At 41.0% G+C, this 7,430-nt stretch overlaps 1 non-coding gene across 1 annotated transcript; it reads right to left on the bottom strand.

The window, feature by feature from the left end:
- Positions 1–386: 386 nt before the first annotated feature.
- On the bottom strand, positions 387–493 carry LOC112065427 (U6 spliceosomal RNA). Its single transcript, XR_002892028.1, has one exon. It is a non-coding gene; the product is annotated as a U6 spliceosomal RNA (small nuclear RNA).
- Between the last annotated feature and the right edge of the window lie 6,937 nt (positions 494–7,430).

Here is a 7,430-nt window from a genome sequence, read left to right as displayed (position 1 = left end):
CATGGAATTTAACTACCACATATTATTCTGATAGAATCACACAGGCTTGAGATAGGGTCAGCCTTATGTTTCAGCAAGCAAGGAGGCTAATTCTTATAGGACCTGAGAATCCTATCATGTTCTATCAGCCTCCAAATACATCCTTATGTTTTTCTACCCATATTCACCCTGTCTCCTGTCTATATGTTCACCACTCTCTGCCTGGCCTGATATTCCCACCATCAGTGTTATTCCATGTAACTGTGTTGTCTTACATTTGGAAAGTCAGAATAGTCTTTTTTTTTTATCAGTCAATGCGTACATTATTTTAAAAAAAACAAAACCAACACATTTAAAAAGGTGTTATTGAATCATTGGTCCATCTTCTAATCAATACCGTTTCAGAAAAAAATATGGAACGCTTCACGAATTTGCGTGTCATCCTTGTGCAGGGGCCATGCTAATCTTCTCTGTATCGTTCCAATTTTAGTATATGTGCTGCCGAAGCAAGCACGAGAATAGTCATTTTTTAAAATGTACCCATAGCAGGGCAGGGGCCAGGGTCTGGGGTGTGGGTGGACACCTCTCTGCTAGGGAAGTATTTTCCTCAGGACTTTTCCCACTGAAGGGATTCAAATGAATGACTTTATTATCACTTACATTTTAGAAGGTGCAAAGAGTCTGATGCTGAGCTTTTAAACTGGAGGGAAATTTGCTCATGAGGGCAAGTGCAGTGGCAGGAAATCTTGGTGGTCTTTGCTGGGAGTGCGGGAGGATGCATAAAAGCACCACTCGGGGTCAGAGGTCTTAGATTGTTGGATGAGGTGAGGCAGGTGCCATAGGAAGAGTCACTGATAGACTCACCAAAGAAAGATGGGAGATGGAAGAAAGTCAGGAAACAGAAATGTGGCACCAACACCCAGCTTTGCAAACCTTATGGTTTTAATTGGGGCAGAAAGAATATAAGGTGCTTTCCAGGCTGAGGCAGCCTTTCTTTAAGTCTTAAAGGCCCTCTGGTTTCAGGTGGATGGAACTTTCTACTAACAAGCAGGGGGTCCATATACCTTATTCTGGCTTCTGGAGCTCTGGCTTTTATGTTCTGTCTTTGACCATTTCTTTAACCTTCCCCTAATTTTGTCTTTGATTTGCTTAAGTTATCTACCCACCCCCCAAGGCAACAGTCCACAAGGGCCAGCAAATTCCTATATTTTAGATGCCTTAGCCATTAGTAAAAATTCAAGCAATACATGTATAGGCTATCAATTACAATTTTGATGGCATCATTGGATTTTTAAAAAAATTTATTTGATTTGCTTGGGTAGTCATCTGACCATATTTTTTGGTTGTTTTGGTACCATGTAGGCATAGTCAAATAATGCTATTAAATTATCCCTTATCTACATTTTTTACAGATTGAATTATCCTGATATCATTAATATCTATGCCTAGAAAGTATTTTCTGATGCCTCACTAATTTTCCTTGCATTCCTGTTAACTTTCTTACAATTCATACCCTTTGGTATGAATAGGACTTTAAGCAAGTTTATATTGATGCAAAACTTTGAATATAATACAAAGGCTAAAAATTCAGATATTTCCAAGTACATACATTCTGTGTGTGTCTGTGTGCGCACGTGTGTATATGTTGTGTTTATACATATAGATTTGACATTGTAGAAATAGAGCATCTGGTATTTTCATCCAGATGTTTGACATTATGTAGTGACTATAATCCAGTCAGCTATGTGCTTCAGGTCACATTTTTTTTTTCTTTTTTGTTCATTGATAGGTGTAACATGAGATAATCAGAAGATCTGCTGCAATCAAGACACAGTACATCTATCATTTCTCCTTAATCTACCATATTAGATTAGCTTAAAAGGATTTGGTTTTAAGTAGGACACATTAGTCATTATCCACTAAGTAGCTTCTTGTCTTCAAGTTATTTGCAAATTGATTGTATCAGGGTTTCTGCCAGTATTTTCTTAAGCATCCAAGTAAAGTTACTTGTCTGTTCTGCTTGTTATATGACTCGTGACTTCATTTAGTTCTCTACTGGTGACAGATTTCCCTGTTAACACTTCAAGATAAAACCTTTAGGGAACCAGGCATATGAATAAAAAGAACACATTAAAACCAAGGTTGGTGGAGTTGTTTCTATTGTTAGAGTTCCTACATATGAAATTCTGCCAGTATTTCAAATGCATACAGAATGCTTAAAAATACCATTTCCATTCTTAGTTTTGTATTTAATATAAGGCTTAGAATGCAAGATTATGAAAGATGCTTAGTTTATTAATTTTTACAACCACTGAACATGATAGACTCTTTAGTTTTGTTAGGCGATCATGACCTAGAAGGACCAAAGAGTTGAAAATTATAATAATTTTTAGGTTTTTCACTTTATAGATGGATTAAACTATGCGTAACACAAAGTCGATGTTATTTCATGAACTGTATGCTTGATATGCAATAATATGTGGCTCCTATGGATAAGTGTCAGCATTTAAAAATTAAGTTGGGGACTTTCAAGATGGTGGAGGAGTAAGACGTGGAGATCACCTTCCTCCCCACAAATACATCAAAAATACATCTACTTGTGGAACATCTCCTACAGAACACCTATTGAACGCTGGCAGAAGACCTCAGACTTCCCAAAAGGCAAAAAAATCCCCATGTACCTGTGTAGGGCAAAAGAAAAAAGAAAAAACAGAGACAAAAGAATAGGGATGGGACATGCACCTCTGGGATGGAGCTGTGAAGAAGGAAAAGTTTCCACACACTAGGAAGACCCTTCACTGGCGGAGATGGAGGGGTGGATGGGAGGGAAGCTTCAGAGCCATGGAGGAGAGCGCAGCAACAGGGCTGCAGAGGGCAAACTGGAGAGATTCCTGCACAGAGGATCAGTGCCAACCAGCACTCACAAGCCCAAGAGGTTTGTCTGCTCACCCGTGGGGGTGGGTGGGGGCTGGGAGCTGAGGCTCGGGCTTCAGAAGTCAGATCCCAGGGAGAGGACTGGGGTTGGCTGCGTGAACACAGCCTGAAGGGGGCTAGTGCACCACAGCTAGCCAGGAGGGAGTCTAGGAAAAAGTCTGGACCTGCCTAAGAGGTAAGAGACCATTCTTTTGGGGTGCGCGAGGAGAGGGGATTCAGAGCACTGCCTAAACGAGCTCCAGAGATGGGCGCGAGCCACGGCTATCAGCGCAGACACCAGAGATGGTCATGAAACGTTAAGACTGCTGCTGCAGCCACCAAGAAGCCTGTGTGCAAGCACAGGTCACTGTCCACATCCCCCCAGGAGCCTGTGCAACACGCCACTGCCAGGGTTCCGTGATCCAGGGATAAGCTCCCTGGGAGAACACACAGCGCGCCTCAGGCTGTTGCAATGTCATGCCAGCCTCTGCCGTCGCAGGCTCACCCCACATTCCAATTATAACTACCATACCCCTCCCTCTGTTGGCTTGAGTGAGCAAGAGCCCCCTAATCAGCCACTGCTTTTACTCCACCCTGTCTGGGTGGGAACAGATGCCTGAGGGCTACCTACACGCAGAGGAAGGGCCAAAACCAAAGCTGAACCCCAGGAGCTGTGCAAACAAAGAAGAGAAAGGGAAATCTCTCCCAGCAGCCTCAGGAGCAGTGGATTAAATCCCCACAATCAACTTGAGGTACCCAAAATCTGTGGAATACATGAATAGACAACGATTCATCCCAAAACTGAGGCAGAGGAATTTGGGAGCAACTGTAGACTTCGGGTTTGCTGACTGTGACCGATATGCTTCTGATTTTTATGTTTATCTTACTATAGGTTTTAGTGCTTACTTTCATTGATGGAATTGTTTATTGCTTTAGTTGCTCTCTTCTTTATTATTATTATTATATATTTTTTTATTTTAATAATTTTTATTTGTTTATTTTTCTTTCCTTTTTTCTCCCTTTTCTCCTGAGCCATGTGGCTCACAGGGGCTTGGTGCTCTGGCATGGTGTCAGGCCTGAGCCTCTGAGGTGAGAGAGGTGAGTTCAGGACATTAGATTACCAGAGACCTCCCAGTCCACATAATACCAATTGGCAACAGCTCTCCCAAAGATTTCCATCTCAACGCTAAGACCCAGCTACTGCTGACCCAATGGTCAGCAAGCTCCAGTGGTGGATGCCCCATGCCACTCAACTAGCATGACAGGAACACAACCCCATCCATTAACACAGAGGCTGCCTAAAATCATACTAAGTTCACAGACACCCCAAAACACACCACCAGACGCGGCCCCGCCCATCAGACAGACAAGATCCAGCCCCATCCATCAGAACACAGGCACCAGTCTACAGGTCACTGTCCACATCCCCCCAGGAGCCTGTGCAACACGCCACTGCCAGGGTTCCGTGATCCAGGGATAAGCTCCCTGGGAGAACACACAGCGCGCCTCAGGCTGTTGCAATGTCATGCCAGCCTCTGCCGTCGCAGGCTCACCCCACATTCCAATTATAACTACCATACCCCTCCCTCTGTTGGCTTGAGTGAGCAAGAGCCCCCTAATCAGCCACTGCTTTTACTCCACCCTGTCTGGGTGGGAACAGATGCCTGAGGGCTACCTACACGCAGAGGAAGGGCCAAAACCAAAGCTGAACCCCAGGAGCTGTGCAAACAAAGAAGAGAACGGGAAATCTCTCCCAGCAGCCTCAGGAGCAGTGGATTAAATCCCCACAATCAACTTGAGGTACCCAAAATCTGTGGAATACATGAATAGACAACGATTCATCCCAAAACTGAGGCAGAGGAATTTGGGAGCAACTGTAGACTTCGGGTTTGCTGACTGTGACCGATATGCTTCTGATTTTTATGTTTATCTTACTATAGGTTTTAGTGCTTACTTTCATTGATGGAATTGTTTATTGCTTTAGTTGCTCTCTTCTTTATTATTATTATTATATATTTTTTTATTTTAATAATTTTTATTTGTTTATTTTTCTTTCCTTTTTTCTCCCTTTTCTCCTGAGCCATGTGGCTCACAGGGGCTTGGTGCTCTGGCATGGTGTCAGGCCTGAGCCTCTGAGGTGAGAGAGGTGAGTTCAGGACATTAGATTACCAGAGACCTCCCAGTCCACATAATACCAATTGGCAACAGCTCTCCCAAAGATTTCCATCTCAACGCTAAGACCCAGCTACTGCTGACCCAATGGTCAGCAAGCTCCAGTGGTGGATGCCCCATGCCACTCAACTAGCATGACAGGAACACAACCCCATCCATTAACACAGAGGCTGCCTAAAATCATACTAAGTTCACAGACACCCCAAAACACACCACCAGACGCGGCCCCGCCCATCAGACAGACAAGATCCAGCCCCATCCATCAGAACACAGGCACCAGTCCCCTCCACCAGGAAGCCTGCACAAGCCACTGAACCAACCTCACCCACTAGGGGCAGACACCAAAGACAATGGGAACTATGAACCTGCAGCCTGTGAAAAGGAGACCGCAAACACAGTAAGTTAAGCAAAATGAGAAGACAGAGAAATATACAGCAGATGAAGGAGTAAGGTAAAAACCCACCAGACCAAATAAATAAAGAGGAAATAGGTAGTCTACCTGAAAAAGAATTCAGAGTAATGACAGTAAAGATGATCCAAAATCTTGGAAACAGAATGCAGAACATACAAGAAACGTTTAACAAAGAACTAGAAGAACTAAAGAGCAAACAAACAATGATGAACAACACGATAAATGAAATTAAAAATTCTCTAGAAGGAATCAATAGCAGAATAACTGAGGCAGAAGAATGGATAAGTGACCTGGAAGATAAAACAGTGGAAGGGAAAAGCAACAAATAACATACAAGGGAATCCCCAGAGGTTAAGAGCTCATCTTTCAGCAGAAACTCTGAAAGCCAGAAGGGAGTGGCAGGATATATTTAAAGTGATGAAAGGGAAAAACCTACAACCAAGATTACCCAGCGAAGATCTCATTCAGATTCAACAGAGAAATTAAAACCTTTAAAGACAAGCAAAAGCTAAGAGAATTCAGCACCACCAAACCAGATCTACAACAAATGTTACAGGAACTTCCCTAGGCAGGAAACACAAGAGAAGGAAAAGACTTACAAAAACAAACCAAATCAATTAAGAAAATGGTAATAGGAACATACATATTGATAATTAGCTTAAATATAAATGGATTAAATGCTCCAACCAAAAGACAAAGACTGGCTGAATGCATACAAAAACAAGACCCATATATATGCTGTCTACAAGAGACCCACTTCAGACCTAGGGACACATACAACTGAAAGTGAGGGGATGGAAATGATATTCCATGGAAATGGAAATCAAAAGAAAGCTGGAGTAGCAATTCTCGAGGGACTGAGAAAATATTTGAAGAGATTATAGTTGAAAACTTCCCTAATATGGGAAAGGTAATAGTCAATCAAGTCTAGGAAGGACAGAGAGTGCCATACAGGATAAATCCAAGAAGGAATCATGCCAAGACATGATAATCAAACTCTCAAAAATTAAATACAAAGAAAAAATATTAAAAGCAGCAGTAACAGATAAAATAGACTTTAAAATGAAGAGTATTACAGAGACAAAGAAGGACACTACATAATGATCAAGGGATCAATCCAAGAGAAGAAATAACAATTGTAAATATTTATGCACCCAACATAGGAGCACATCAATACATAAGGCAAATGCTAACAATCGTAAAAGGGAAAATCGACAGTGACACAATAATAGTAGGGGACTTTAAGACCCCAGTTTCACCAATGGAGAGATCATCCAAAATGAAAATAAATAAGGAAACACAAGTTTTAAATGACACATTAAACAAGATGGACTTAATTGATATTTATAGGACATTCCATCAAAAACAACAGAATACACTTTTTTCTCAAGTGCTCATGGAACATTCTCTGGGATAGACCATATCTTGGGTCACAAATCAAGCCTTGGTAAATTTAAGAAAATTGAAATTGTATCAAGTATCATTTCTGACCACAATGCTATGAGACTAGATATCAATTACAGGATAAAAACTGTAAAAAATAAAAACACATAGAGGCTAAATAATACACTACTAAATAACCAAGAGATCACTGAAGATATAAAAGAGGAAATCAAAAAATACCTAGAAACAAATGACAATGAAAACATGATAGCCCAAAACCTATGGAATTTAGCAAAAGCAGTTCTAAAACTTTATAGCAATAAAATCTTACCTCACGAAACAAGAAAAACCTCAAATAAACAACCTAACATTACACCTAAAGCAATTAGAGAAAAAAGAACAAAAAACCTTCAAAGTTCACAGAAGGAAAGAAATCATAAAGATCAGATCAGAAATAAATGAAAAAGAAATTAAGGACACAATAGCAAAGATCAATAAAACTAAAAGCTGTTTCTTTGAGAAGATAAACAAAATTGATAAACCATTAGCCAGACTCATCAAGAAAAAAAGG

This window comes from Physeter macrocephalus, chromosome 13 (genome assembly GCF_002837175.3).
Source record: "Physeter macrocephalus isolate SW-GA chromosome 13, ASM283717v5, whole genome shotgun sequence".
Classification (NCBI taxonomy): Eukaryota; Metazoa; Chordata; class Mammalia; order Artiodactyla; family Physeteridae; genus Physeter; species Physeter macrocephalus.
The sequence above is the reverse complement of the archived record's forward strand: the minus strand, read 5'-3'. Positions and strand labels throughout refer to the sequence as shown.